This window comes from Callithrix jacchus, chromosome 6 (genome assembly GCF_049354715.1).
Source record: "Callithrix jacchus isolate 240 chromosome 6, calJac240_pri, whole genome shotgun sequence".
Taxonomy (NCBI): domain Eukaryota; kingdom Metazoa; phylum Chordata; class Mammalia; order Primates; family Cebidae; genus Callithrix; species Callithrix jacchus.
The window spans coordinates 146,424,718-146,439,813 of NC_133507.1; the positions used below are offsets into that span (position 1 = coordinate 146,424,718).

Sequence of the window (15,096 nt, forward strand, 5' to 3'; positions counted from 1 at the left end):
ATTTATGGGGTACATGTGATATTTTGCTAAAGCACACAATGCATAATGAGCAAATTGGGGTAATAAGGTATCCATCACCTCAAGCATTTATCATTTCTTTGTGTTGCTTTTTAATTAAAATTATTTACATTGACCAAAAATTGGTCTCCACGCAGCTTATTCTTAGCTCTACTCTTTGGAGACATTATGCAACTTGTCTAATCTTTGCTTTAATAAAAATTATTGTTCCATCATGTTTCAGCGAGTTTCTACACTTCGGAATAAACAGCCTTAAGATTTTCAGCTGTTGTTTTACTCTAACATGTGTTGCAGGGCCTGGAGTCCATCTTGGACTCTCTTTTGAACATGTTTCAATTTGTTGATAGGTTTCTTGAACTGGGATATCCAGTTCTAAGGGTATTCTCCTGAATGCACCTGATTAGAATAGGACAAACTGCTGCAGCTTCCAGAAAGTATTTTGTGGTATTTTCCACAAAAATGGCCAGTAAAATTTATTCTTGAAATTGAACTCAGTGTTGAAACTGTGGTTAATTCTTAAAATTGCATTCAGCATCAAAGCAGAATGTGAAACTAACTTGTATAGTTATTAGAAATGACAAGATTATATCATTATTTATAGACAATTTGATTATATATTCAGAAAGCCCAGGAAATAAATCTGGGTGAGTATTCCCAGAAATTTGGGAGGCTGAGGCGAGTGGATCCCTTGAGCTCAGGAATTTGAGACCAGCCTGGGCAACATGGCAAAATCCTGTCCCTACAAAAAATACAAAAATTAGCCAGGCATGGTGGCATGTGCCTGTGATCCCAGCTACTTGGGAGGCTGAGGTGGGAGGATGGCTTGAGCCAGGGAAATCAAGGCTGCCAAGATTGTGCCACTGCACTCCCAGCCTGGGTAACAGAGCAAGCCCTTATGTAAAAAAAAAAAAACCCACAAAATAAATCCAAAATTTTACTTTGTAATCTAATCCTATGTTACAAAATAAGTATGTAAAAATCAATAGTTTTTCAAAATACTGTCAATGACCAATGGAAAAAAATCAAAAGTATTCCACTGACAATAGCACTCTACATATAAAATGCCCAGGGATTTTTTTTAAGTTTGTAATGTATAAACATTACAATTAAAAAAAAAACTAACATTTTGCTCAGATATAAAAGAAAACTTAGGAAAATTGAAACTATTTTCCTGGCAAGAAGACTGAATATTTTAAACAAGTCTTAATTTCTTTCTTTCTTTCTCTTTCTTTCCTTCTTTCCTTCCTTCCCTTCCCTTCCTTCCTTCCTTCCTTCCTTCCTTCCTTCCTTCCTTCCTTCCTTCCTTCCTTCCTCTTTCTCTTTCTTTCTTTCTTTCTTTCTTTCTTTCTTTCTCTCTCTCTCTCTCTCTCTCTCTCTCTCTCTCTCTCTCTCTCTCTCTCTCTCTCTCTCTCTCCCTCCCTCCCTCCCTCCCTCCCTCCCTCTCTCTCTCTCTCTTTCTTTCTCTCTGACAGAGTCTTGCTCTGTTGCCCAGGTTGGAGTGCGTGATGCAATCTCAGCTCACTGCAACCTCCGCCTCCTGGGTTCAAGTGAGTCTCCCGCCTCAACCTCCTAAGTAGGTGGGATTACAGACATGTGCCACCACGGCCAGATAATTTTTGTATTTTTAGTAGAGATGGGGTTTTACCATGTTGGCCAGGCTGGTCTTGAACTCCTGACCTTGTGATTCATACACCTCAGCCTCCCAAAGTTCTAGGACTACAGGCATGAGCCACCATGCCCAGCTGGTTACACACACACACACACACACACACGTATATATTGTAAAGTGCATGGATGTCCTATGTAATGGAATAGGTCAAGATTTCCCTAGGCATCTATGTAGTTAATTTCCTCATCTCCTGCATCAGCTAGTAAACACCATACTTCCAGCCTCCAGCATGAGTCAGCACTGTGGGAGTTGAGTAGGTTTTTGGCTCTTCTAATGTCTGAGGTTAACATTTTAGAAAAAGATTAGCCACATTAGGACGTCTGCTTTTCAGACACTGGAGAGTTGGCAAGTACCTTTTTTCTGTCCTCCTCAAACAAATACCGTAACATTTTCCTTTTCCAAACATAAAATCATCTTGCTGGGATATGGTGTGGGGGGTTGATATGTGACTTCCTTACCTGTCAGAACCTTCCATTTGGTCAATGACAAAGGATGAGCAAGATCAGAATAAAAAGAAGGGATTTTGATTGGATCATCGGCACTCGATCATATTGCCTTCTGTGCAGAGCTAACCAATTGCCTTGTACTCTAAGACATAATAAGAAAATGTCACTTACATGAAATCTTATGTCTTACTTTTCAAGCAGACATACATCCTGCTGTTATAAATTACTTAAACAGCTGCTGAGAAATTCTACTTTGGTAGCATTTGCCAAGAATTTACCTTGACCTTGAACTTGATATGCAGCTACTGTCACAGTGATTTCCCAGGTGACCAGAAGCATCTGGTGTTTCTATGAGCCCAGACTCAGCCCCAGATTTGACAGTCTGCCATTTTGATGTTGTTTTGACATCTGAGTACCACAAAGTGTCAGAGCAGTCATGTGGAAAGGAAGAAGGAGATGAGAAGTTTTTGATGGGCACAACATACACGAAATGCTGATGAGTCTGTGAGAAGGATGTTTACGGAGGCCCTGAGTCAACACACGTGAAAGAGATTAGCTGCTTCCTTGTGCAGCCAGACGTGAGATGATCTTGGCTTGATTATGTTTGTGTGAATGCAGGGACTTCCTTGGAGACAGGTATGGGAAGGAACATCTAACATTTGATAAGCTGCCATTGGCCCGTAGGGAGTTTCTAATGAAAATAGGAATTTCAAAGCCCCTTGACTGGCATGTGTGTGAACAATTTGAACTGATATAATGGACAGGGTGAAGATCCCAGGTCCTAACTTCTGCTTCGTCACAAGTTTAACAATAGTAACTCATTATTAAATCTCAATAATAAAATATAGACATTGCAAAAATTATAAATAAATGTCTTACAGAGCAAGTCAGGTAAAATAAATGACTAGAGATGCTGAGTTTGGCAACTACTCAGCCCCAGCCAGTGACTGCCATAAAGGATCCTAATTGCAGTGTTTCCAGTTCTTTCTACTGTCAACCTCAAGTAACAACAGAGAGAGTGGTTCTTAAAATACATGAGTTTGTTCCGGAATGAGCAGGGTATCATAATTCAGGATATGCATGCTGTGGCGGATCATAGGCATATCCAAGGAGGTTAGGATAAGAGGAAGTCTTTAAAGGCAAAAAGCAGAAATTCACACAAGTTGTCCTGAAACTAACTTCATTAGTCACAGAGGCTCACTGCAGGAGCTGTTGATTACTCATTGGTAATGCTGATCAGTTGGAAAGATGTCTTCATAGAAGCATCTTATCTAGAATTTTTTGTGCTGTCAGAGAGTTCTTGAAATAGTTCTTATCATAGGCATATGTGAATAGGGACCTTCAGAAAGTCTTCAGAATAGTTCTAATCTCAAACATACACCCATGAGGTCCCCTCACTCATGATCTCCTGGCTCTGCTTTGGTTTGGGTCTGATATAAGTGACTCCATCTTGGCTTCCACAGCTTTCACAAAGCTTTCCAAAAGAAGCTGGGAATTCAGGTTTTATATGGGATCTCCACTTTTTATAAGGTTTTTGGGGGTATTTTCCACTGATATATCAGAGTTGTACATAGTTTGGGGTTACATGTGACATTTTGATGCATATTACAATGTATAATGAGTAAATCAGATTAATTGGGATATCTATCACCTCTGACATGTGTCTTTTCTTTTTCTTTCTTTTTTTTTTTTTTTTTGAGACGGAGTTTCGCTCTTGTTACCCAGACTGGAGGGCAATGGCGCGATCTCAGTTCACTGCAACCTCCACCTCCTGGGTTCAAGCAATTCTCCTGCCTCAGCCTCCCGAGTAGCTGGGACTACAGGTGTGCACCACCATGCCCAGCTAATTTTTGTATTTTTAGTAGAGACGGAGTTTCACCATGTTGACCAGGATGGTCTCGATCTCTTGACCTTGTGATCCACCCGCCTCTGCCTCCCAAAGCGCTGGGATTATAGGCGTGAGCCACTGGACATTTGTCTTTTCTTTGTGTTGGAAATATTACAATTCTTCACTTCTAGCTATTTTGAAATATACAATAAATTACTAACTGTAATATCAAACACTAGAGTGTATTTCTTCTATGAAACTGTATTTTTGTACCCATTAACCAGCTTCTCTCTATCCTTTCCTTTCACCTTCCCTTTTCAGCCTCTGGTTACCATCATTGTACTCTTGAATTTCATGAGATCCACATTTTCAGCTCCTGCATATGAATGAGAACACGTGCTCTTTGATTTTCCGAGCCTGGCTAATTTCACTTAACATAATGACCTCCAGTTCTGTCCATGCTGTTGCAAATAACAGGATTTTATTTTTATGGCGAAATCATTCTCCACTGTGTATATACTACATTTAAAAAAATTCATTTGTCTGTTGATAGGCATATTTTGGCTGTTGTGAATAGTGCTACAATAAACAAGGGAGGCCAGATATCTCCTCAATATACCAATCACCTTTCTTTTAGATATTTACCCAGCAGTGGAATTGCTGGGTTGTATGGTAGATTTATTTATTTATTTATTTATTTATTTATTTATTTATTTATTTATTTATTTATTTTTGAGACAGTTTCATTCTTGTTGCCCAGGCTGGAGTGCAGTGGCACCATCTCAGCTCACTGCAACCCCTGCCTCCTGGGTTCAAGCAATTCTCCTGCGTTAGCCTCTCAAGTAGCTGGGATTACAGGCGTGTGCCTCCACACCTGGCTAATTTTTTGTATTTTTGCAGAGATGGAGTTTCATCATGTTGGCCAGGCTGGTCTTGAACTCCTGATCTCAGGTGATCTATCCTTCTCGGCCCAAAGTGCTGGGATGGGATCACAGGCATAAGCCACTGTGCCCGGCCAGTTGTTCTATTTTTAGTGTTTTGAGAAACCTACAGGCTGTTTTCTATGATGGCCCTACGGCTTTACATTTCTGCCAGCAGTGTACCAGTGTCCCCCTTTCTCTGCATCCTTGCTAGCATTTTTTTTTTGTTATTTTAATAATAGTTATTCTAAGTGGAGTGAGATAATATCTCATTGTGGTTATTTCGCATTTCCCTTGTATACCTGCTAGCCATTTGTATATCATCTTTTGGGAAATGTTTATTCAGGTCTTTTGCCCATTTTTGAATTGGATTATTTATTTATTTGCTACTGAGGTTTTTGTTTTCCTTATATATGCTAGTCATTAATCTGTTGCTGGATGGATAATTTGCAAAATATTTTTCCCATTCTGTAGAATATCTCTTCACTTTTTTAATTGTTTCCTTTGCTGTGCAGAAGCTTCTTAGCTTGAGGTAATCCCATTTGTCCATTTTGGCTTTTATTGCCTGTGCTTTTGAGGTCTTGCCCAGAAAACGTTGCCCAAACCACTGTCTGGAGTGTTTCCCAGTGTTTTCTTCTAGTCATTTCATGTTTTCAGGTCTTACATTTAAGTCTTAAATCCATTTTAATTTGATTTTTGTATATGGTGAAAGATGGGGATTTAGTTTTATTCTGCATATGGTTATCCAGTTTCCCAATGCCATTTGTTATAGACACTGTCTTTTCCTCAATGTATATTCCTGGCACCTTTGTTGAAAATGAGTTGTCTCTAAGTGTGTGAATGTATTTATCAGTTTTCTATGCTGTTCCATTGGTCTATGTTGTCTGTTTTTATGCCAATACCATGCTGTTTTGTCTACTATAGCTTTGTAGTATAATATAAGATCAGGTAGCGTGATGCCTCCAGTTTTGTTCTTTTTGCTCAAGATTGCTTTAGCTATTTGAGATCTTCTGTAGTTTTATACAAATTTTGCAATTGTTTTTCTTATTTCTGTGAGGAATGTCGTTGGTGTTTTGATAGGGATTGCACTGAATCTGTAGATTGCTTTGGGTAGTATGGACATTTTAACAATATTGATTCTTCCAACTGATGGGCCTGAAATATCTTTCCATTTTTTTTGGTGTTCATTTAAGTTTCACTCATCAGTGTTTTATAGTTTTCCTTGCAGAGATATTTCACTTCTTTGGTAAATTGATTCCTAGGTACTTTATTTTCTTTGTAGCTATTGAAGATGGGATTGATTTCTTTTTCAGATTGATCACTGTTGGCATATATAATTGCTACTGAGTTTTGTATGTTGAGTTTGTATCCTGTAATTTTACTGAATTTGTTATCAGTTGTAAGAGTTTTTTTTTTGGTAGAGCCATTAGGTTTTTTGAAACATAAGATCATGTTATCTGCAAACAAAGATAATTTGACTTTTTCCTTGCCAACCTAGATGTCTTTTTAAAAATTTCTCTTGTCTAATTGCTCTGGTTGGGACTTTAATACTGTTTTGAATAAAAATGGTGAAAGAGGTCATTCTTGTCTTGTTCCAGATTTTAGTGGAAAGGCTTTCAATTTTCCCCATTCATTATGTTAGCTGTGGGTTTGTCATACATGGCTTTCATCATATTAAGGTAAGCTCCTTATATACCCAATTTATTGGAGGGTTTTGTTGTGAAAGAGAACGTTGAGTTTTATCAAATGCTTTTTCAGCATCTATTAAAGTGCTCATATGGATTTTGTCCTTGAATCTGTTAATGTGATGTATCACTTTAATTGATTTGCATATGTTGAACCATCCTTGCATCTCTGGGATGAATCTCACTTAACCATAGTAAATCATGGGAAGCAAATTGAAAGCCTAGATAGTGTCTTTGAAACCACTAATTCATCATGCAGAACCTGAGATTTTGGAAACATCAGGTAATGATCAATATGGAGATATGGGAAGGTCCAAAACAAGGAGAATTGGTTGAAGCAGTTAGATTTCTGATACCGTCTTCACCCCATTTAGACAATCAACTACCTGAGCATTAATATAAAACAGGAGATTTATTTTCTGGAGGAAATGAAGCAAAGGGACTCTGACCTGGAACACCAAGTTGAAAGTGTGAATCCTATACTGAAAATAGGATTAAGTGATGCTCTACCTGCTGAATGATGAAAATGCTAGAACCAGCTTTGGCCAAACAGTTTATAATCCTTAGTGATTCTCTCTGATTTCTGGGACACTGACCAGCCCAGTAAAAAAGATTTATAGATATTGTCAATAGATGGTTCCCTAAGTTAATGCCCAATCTGGTCTGGTCACTCAACAATGAAGCCCACTGATGGGTGTTCTCTCTATTTCTTTCATGCACATGTGTATGCACATGTGCACATTCGCTGAGTTTAATGTCAGTGGATAGGGCCTCACTTTGAGTATGGATGGGTAGTAAATCATTAACAAATTGAGGAAATCATCTAACATAAAAGACAAAGGCCAAAACAAACAGAAAAAAGTACTTGTAGGAAACGGAGATAAGGTACGAAGAAAATTCAAAGAAGTAACTATAATTAGTATTCCTGGAAACTATGTGAAGATCAGTGTTAATGAAACAAAAACAGAATATACATAAAAAGAGAACATTTAGAGAAACAAGGAGCCTCTGGAAATTAAAAATAAGGCGGCAGAAATGTATGGGTCACATTTTCTGAAGATAGTTAACATAAGCAAGAGGAGAGATCTCTATTTCCATCCCTAAGAGACTGACCAAATATGTCACTGAAAGTAATGGCAAAAACTAAAATTACTTTTGCACCAAACCAATAGAAAATTTAAAACCGCTATGTATTAATAAGGAAATTAAATAAAAATGATGGAAAATCTTTGAGATCTATTATAATGATCTTCAGAGGAAAATTTGATATTTGAAGTGAATTTATTTAATGCATTTACCAAATTTGTTTTTCTTCCTTGGCTTGTGGATAAACTACATTTCCTGCAGTTAGCTGAGACCATGTGACTATGTTTTGGCCAATGGAATGTGGGCAGAAGTAATTATGCTACTTTCAGATCTGACCTCTTAAATGCCTATTCTCTAAAACTTCTTTCATTCTCAGATTTTTTTCTCCATCCACTGGTCAAACGAAGGGACTTAATCAAGGTGCATCACAAATGTTCAGTAAATATTAACCATGCTTCCCTGTTACTGCTGAGTCTGTTTCTCTCTTTCCAAGGGTGAAGGGATGGTATCATTTATCCCTGGTTATTCAGTGCTTTTAAATCCAGGCTGATAGGATACCTAGTAGCTTAGCCTGAATTGAACAACATATTTGAAGTTATTATTAACTCAGTGATGCAATAGCTTGGAAAGTTTCCTTTACCACAAGCCTGACACCCGTGTGTCAGGGGTGAGAAAGAGAGGGAGAGAGAGAGACACTATTTGAGAGGTTGAAACAATTCATTCATGTGTTTGTTCATGCATATATTCAGCAAATACTTATTAAGCATCTATCTATCTAATATATTATCCTGGGCACTGCAGACAGCAAAGGAAATACATAAAATAATCAAAACATAGATTTTGGTTTGTTCGTGATTAGTATTAGAAAGAAACCACCAAGGACAATCTTCTTTAGGGAGAATTTTAGGCAGAATTCTCTATGTCATAAAGGGGTAGAACTTGAGAGTCCCACAAAAAATTCAACCAGCTTATAAAAGGCCTTGCAGACCACATAGTGAAATTTGGCTTTTGTTTTAAGTTTTTAAGCCTTAAAAGAATCATTTGGGCTCTTCAGTGAAGAATGGATTAAGTGATAATAGGTAACTGGAAATAAATCCTGGTGAGGCGACCAGATGATTTATAATAAAATATTTTTATAATTCATCAAATATCATATTGAATTGCAATCCTCAGGTGTCAAAAAAAAAGAAAAAAATTAAATTATAATTCATTAAATTTTGTAATGTCATTTAAGGAATTCTTCCTATCTGTGGTCTTTTGGCAAAATAATTTTCAATCCCACGCTTCACAGCAATGATCTTGTGATGACCTGTCTGCAAAAGTCATGCTTTCTGGGTGACTGACTGCATTGTTTGTGGTGAGGAAAAACATTTTGTTTTTAAAGAAATATTATTTAAACATGTCTGACTATTTTAAATTGCAAGATATCCTTGGATTTATCTGAGTAAAACTATTTATCCTCAGATAAATTTGTGATGGAACTTCTGTGTTGGTGGAGAAATCTTATTTCAAAGAGGAGAAGAGCCAAACTATTACTTTTTGTTCTCTTCCTAGTTTATACTAGAGACTGTTCCAAATGAACTGTGCTATTTTGACTATTGCCCTTAGAGTAGAACAAAGAGCATTCTTTAATCCTTATGCCATTAGGGTGTGTTTGGTAAAGGAAGAAATGAATAGCAGTTTTCTCTGAATATTTAAAAAAATATGTAGAAGGTACTCTGCCAATAGAACTAGCACTAAAATGCCTATTCATTTAGTTATTTAAAAAAAATGGCTAATGTCATTACAAATGAGCCTTTGCCTGGGTCTTCTTTAAGCATGAATGATGCAAACGATGAGACTATTTAACTCTGGATTAAATCTCTATGAAGTCATTGACATGTTTTGCACACAGTCTAGCTGGGTTGGAGGTCCTGAAATAGGGTTCCCATGCCTCTTTCCACTCTCAACTCCTCTGCCATGATGAATGGAGATGGAGCTCTTATTCATAGCGATGATTTATACTGTGGCAGAGGCAAGCCAGCCTATGGCAGTGGTTTCACAGGGCAGAGGAGTTATCTGACCGTGGGGCTGTTGCACAGACTGATGGTGAGCTGAGTTCTTTTCCTGAACTAGCTACAGTGACAACTTGATGAAAATGGGTTGACGTTTGATTCACCTCTGGTTTTCCCTTTCATGAGATTTATAGTGGATTTATTTCACGGGTTTTTATATTAAACTTCATTAGTGAGTATAAAAACATATAGGTTAAAGTTAACAAACAAAATATACAGACTTCACATGCATTTGTGATTTTGCTGAACATTTTTTTCCATCAACTATTTTACAATTTATTCTCGTTTGGGTTCAATTCAAATTCTTGGTTTCTGGAAATGCTTATAAATTAGAAAATGACCATCTGTATTTTTTTCTTTTTTTTTTTTTAGGTAGCCATTCATCTGCCGAATGGAAGTGTTGAGGTCATCTCCAGCTCTAAGGTTTTGTGATTCCAATAGGAAAATATGTTATTCTTGTTTAGAGACCTGGACACCATCTGTGATTTTTGGTATGTTGCTACATAGAGAATAGCAATGTGTCAGAGGATGGGCTTTAAAAAGCATCACAGGAATGAAAGGATGTGAATAAATTCTTTAAAATTAGAGTTTCTGTGTTTATATAGCTATTACCAATTTTTTTTTCTGACTATTTTGATCTAAGTAGTTAATCAAATTGTGTTTTTGAAATTGAGTTTTTGGGTCCTCTATTCTTCCTTACAAATTTTTTGGCACTAAAGCATTTTGGTATTAAAATTCTGCTTCTTTTATGTATCTCATATATCTTATATGTATTGCCTTTTTACATCTAAAAGCAATGGTTTAGAGATATTGAATAGTGATAATGTGACACAGAAACAGGAAATCTTGCTAGGCTGTTATTCATTACTTTTTTATTGTTTTAAATAGAGGGCATGACTGTAATCCTAGCACTTTGGGATGTCAAGGTGGGTGGATCACTTGAGGTCAGGAGTTTGAGAGCAGCCTGGCCAACATGGTGAAACCCCGTTTCTAGTTAAAATACAAGAAATTAGCTGGGTGTCGTGGCTGGCACCTGTAATTCCAGCTACTTGTGAGGCTGAGGCAGGAGAATCTCTTGAACCCAGGAGGCAGAGGTTGCAGTGAGCCAAGATCTTCCCTCTGTACTCTATCCTGGGCGACAGAGTGAGATTCTGTCTCAAAAAAAAAAAAAAAAAGGGGGGGGGAACAAAAAGCAGAGAGCAATTAAGTATTGGGAAACATTTAGCGTGATTGTAAATGCAAATAGATCACAGATAGTAACCTTTTCTTGAAAAAAACATGTTTTTTTTCTAACCATCAAGAATAGCTCTGTTATACCTCATTGTTAGAAAGGCACTTTAATTTTTTTCTATCACTCTTCTGAGTGGATAAAACTCAAACTATGCTTTCTTTTATTCACTCATTCAAATACCAATCAATATAGAAGACTTCTGTGACAAAATGCATAGGAGTTTTCCTCCTATACAGTAAGCAAGCAATCAGTTCTATAGTAGACATCAGCTGGGTGTCTCTCAGTTCAATTCTGACACTATTTACTTGGAGATAGCATCAGGTCCCATAGGTTGAGAGCTGTGTCAGTTGGAGTCCCCACACAGAGTCCCCACTAGGGCACTGCTTGGTGGAGCTGTGACACGAGAGTTACTATCTTCCAGACCCTGGAATGGTAGATCCACTGACAGCTTGCACCTTGCACCTAGAAAAGCCACAAGCGCTTGATGCCAACCTGTAAAAGCAGCCACAAGAGCTATACATACCCTGCAGAGCCACAGGGGCGGAGCTGCCCAAGGCCTTGGGAGCCCACCCGTTGCATCAGAGTGCCCTGGATATGAGACTTGGAGTCAAAGGAGATCATTTTGGAACTTTAAGATTTAATGACTGCCCTGCTGGGTTTTAGACTTGCATGGGGCCTGTAGCCCCTTTTTTTTGGCCAATGTCTCCCTTTGGAATGGAAGCTTTTACCTAATGTCTGTACATCTATAGTATCTTGGAAATAATTTGTTTTTGATTTTACAGGCTCATAAGTGGAAGGGACTTGCCTTGTCTCAGATGAGACTTTGGATTTGGACTTTTGATTTAATGCTGGAATGAATTAAGACTTTGGGGAATTGTTGGGAAAGCATGACTAACTAGTTTTGAAATGTGAGAAGGACATGAAATTTGGGGCAGAATGATATGGTTTGGATTTGTGTCCCTGTCCAACTCTCATGTTGAATTGGAGGTGGGGCCTGGTGGGAGGAGATTGGATCATGGGGTAGATCTCCTCCTTGCTGTCATATTAGTGAGTTTTCCTGAAATCTCATGGTTTAAAAGTGTGTTGCCCTTCCCTCTTCTCTCTCTCTCCTGCTCTGCCATGGTAAGACATGCTTGCTTCCCCTTTCTCTTCTGCTATGATTGTAAGTTTCTTGAGGCCTCCTATCCACACTACTGGTACAGCCTGAGGAATTTTAAGCCCATTAAACCTCTTTCCTTCATAAATTACCCAGTCTCAGGTGGTTCTTTATAGCAGTGTGAGAATGGATGAATGCACCTGTGATCTACCTTTTGCAGGATGAAGACCTAGATGAGTTCAAAGGCCTGAAGAACCAGGGGCGCCACTGTGTAAATCTGTTACCAAACCAAACTGGGATCTGCTCACCCGGTGCTGTAAGGCCCAACATCTACATGAAAGTTTGCAGAGGGAGAAAGGAGGGGCCCAAGCGTGAAGAATTGGGCAGCTTATGCTTGAGACATGACCCCCCTGATGGCTTGTAAGTGAGTGTTATTTAAAGGTGGGGGCAAATTTTAGGGAAAATGAAGTTACAGTAAAAATTGTTAATCAATACATAGAGATTATGAACTGAGTTGGCCTAGAAAGCTTGGATATCTTAAGGCAGGGGATTGTAGGTCATAGGTAGATTCGAAGACTTTCTGATTTGCAATTAGCAAAGGAAGAGAACCTCTGTTTAAAAATGTGGAGTTAGCAGAAAACAATGTTAGCTCTGGCTCATGGGCATGATTTCCTCCAGGCCCCGTAGGAAGGACTTTAGAGTAAAGAACAGCAGAGTTCATTCCTCAGTTCTCCCTTACCTGACGTCTACATGCCAGCATGTTTATTTGATGGAGGTCCAGGTTTTTGAAAACAACTCAGGCACCTATGTTAGGATGTTGTCTTTAGTTTCTATAAAGGACACCAAACATCCTCTAACTCTAACTTCCTTGGTTACTGTTTTAAGCTACTGTTTCTTCTAACTTACTAAGTTGCTCATTTACTTCTTAGGGCTAGCTAGGCACCTGGAATTTCCCTTGAAGGAACTAAAGATTTTCTTTTATTTCCATGGTATGGGGTGCCCACAGACCCCTCAGAGAGGTTCCTGCTTTGTCTCAAGTCCAAGGACAGGCAAGGACTGATGTCCCAGTTCATGCAGGCAGGTGGAAAGCAAAGGATAAATTCCCCCTTCTGTTGCCATTTTTTTCTATTCAGTCCCTCAATGGATTGGATGATGCCCACACACACTTGAGAGGGCCATCTTCTTTACTGAGTCCACCAATTCAAATGCTAATCTCATCTGGAAACAACCTCAGTGACACATTTAAAAATAATGTTTAATTTGGAAACCCTGTGGTGCAGTCAAGTTGGCATATAAAGTTAACTGTTACAGGCCGGGCACGGTGGCTCATATCTATAATCCCAGCACTTTGGGAGGCAGAGGCAGGTGGATCACCTGAAGTCAGGAGTTCAAGACCAGCCTGGCCAATATGGTGAAGCCTTGTCTCTAATAAAAATACAAAAATTATCTGGGCATGGTGGCACGTGCTTATGGTCCCAGCTACTCAGAAGACTGAGGCAGAAGAATTGCTTGAACCCAGGAGGCAGAGGATTCAGCGAGCTGAGATCATGCCCCTGCACTCCAACCTGGGTGACAGAGTGAGACTGTCTGAAAAAGAGAAGTTAATTGTTACAACAGGTTTTCCATACAAGAGTTAAGACATTAAGGGTAGTATTCTCCCCTGGACAAAGATTAGCCAGTGACCTTTTGGGTCCCATCTCAGATGTCTTCAAGATCTTGTCATTTACAAGGTTGTGCTACCATCACCGCAATCTAATTCCAAAATATTTTCATCGCCCCCAAAAGAAACTCCTTACCCATCAGCAGTTACTTCTCATGCCTGCCCCCACCTAACACCTGCAGCCATTAATCTACTTTTGTCTCTATGGATTTCCCTGTTTTGATGTCTCATATAAGTAGAATCATAAAGTATGTGGACTTTTGTGTCACTTAGCATAATATGTGATATAGAAAATATAGAAAGTGTTTATTGTAGAATTTAGGAGCACATGGGTGGTTTAATCTCAAATTATTTTTGTATACACATTTAACCTTTTTATCAAATGGGAACCATATTAAGTTCATGAAACCCTTCTTCACACCCTACATCACCTTGATCTTTTCCTCCTCTGAATTCTTTTTCTTTATTTAGAGATAGGGTCTTGCACTGTTCTCCAGGCTGGAGTGCAGTGGGCTCATCGTAACTCACTGTAGCTTCGACCTCCTGGGTTTAAGTGACCCTGTTGCCTCAGTCTACCAAGTATCTAGGACATTAGGGATTCATCACCACACCTGGCTAATTAAAATTTTATTTATTTATTTATTTATTTATTTATTTATTTATTTGTGACAGGGTCTCACTATGTTGTCCAAATTGGTCTCAAACTCCTGGCCTCAAGTGACCCTCACACCTTAGCCTCCCAAAGGGCTGAAATGTACAGGCATGAGCCATCATGCCCAGCCTTCCTCTGAATTCTTTTAATAAATGTAGAAGTAATCACAAGTTTTGACAGTTGATTATAGACTGTCATGCATTTTCTGGAATCATGTAAATAGCATTTATCTCCTTGACTAGGATATAAATTTCTTAGGAGCAAAGACTAGTCTCACTGTTTTATTTTCTCTCCCCTTATGCTCCTTCCTCAGCAGTCACAGAATTCACAGGACTACTGTCACATCGTGATAATGTTCATTGGTGCAACTAAGCTTCAAGACACAGATAATAACTGTGGCTTCTTTATAATTTTTCACACAAATTTTTAATTGGCATTTCAAGGATGGCCTAGCCTTAGAGTACTACTAATCTGTTTCCTGGGCAGATTCCAATTTCCATTCCATAGGCCTGGACATTACTGTTTACAGCTGAATAGAATCATTCATTCAGCTCCTCTCTGTCAATGTCTCTTATAGCAGAGTGTCTATAAGAGACATTAACAGAGAGGAGTGTCTTATAGCAGAGTGTGTATGAGAGGTATTGACAGAGAGGAGCTGAATAAATGATTCTGCTTCTATAAGAGTGTCTATAAGAAACATTGACAGAGAGGAGCTGAATAAATGATTCTGCTTCTATAAGAGTGTCTATAA

General features: G+C 38.5%; 1 long non-coding RNA gene across 2 annotated transcripts in view; it reads left to right on the forward strand.

The window, feature by feature from the left end:
* The window catches only part of LOC118154772 (uncharacterized), a 122,328-nt gene extending 109,501 nt beyond the window's left edge, over window positions 1-12,827 (forward strand). For both annotated transcript variants that reach the window (XR_013519131.1, XR_013519128.1), the window contains 2 exons: window positions 10,079-10,197; window positions 12,254-12,827. This is a non-coding gene — a long non-coding RNA (uncharacterized LOC118154772). The remainder of the gene's footprint in view (window positions 1-10,078; window positions 10,198-12,253) is intronic.
* The last annotated feature ends 2,269 nt before the right edge of the window (window positions 12,828-15,096 follow it).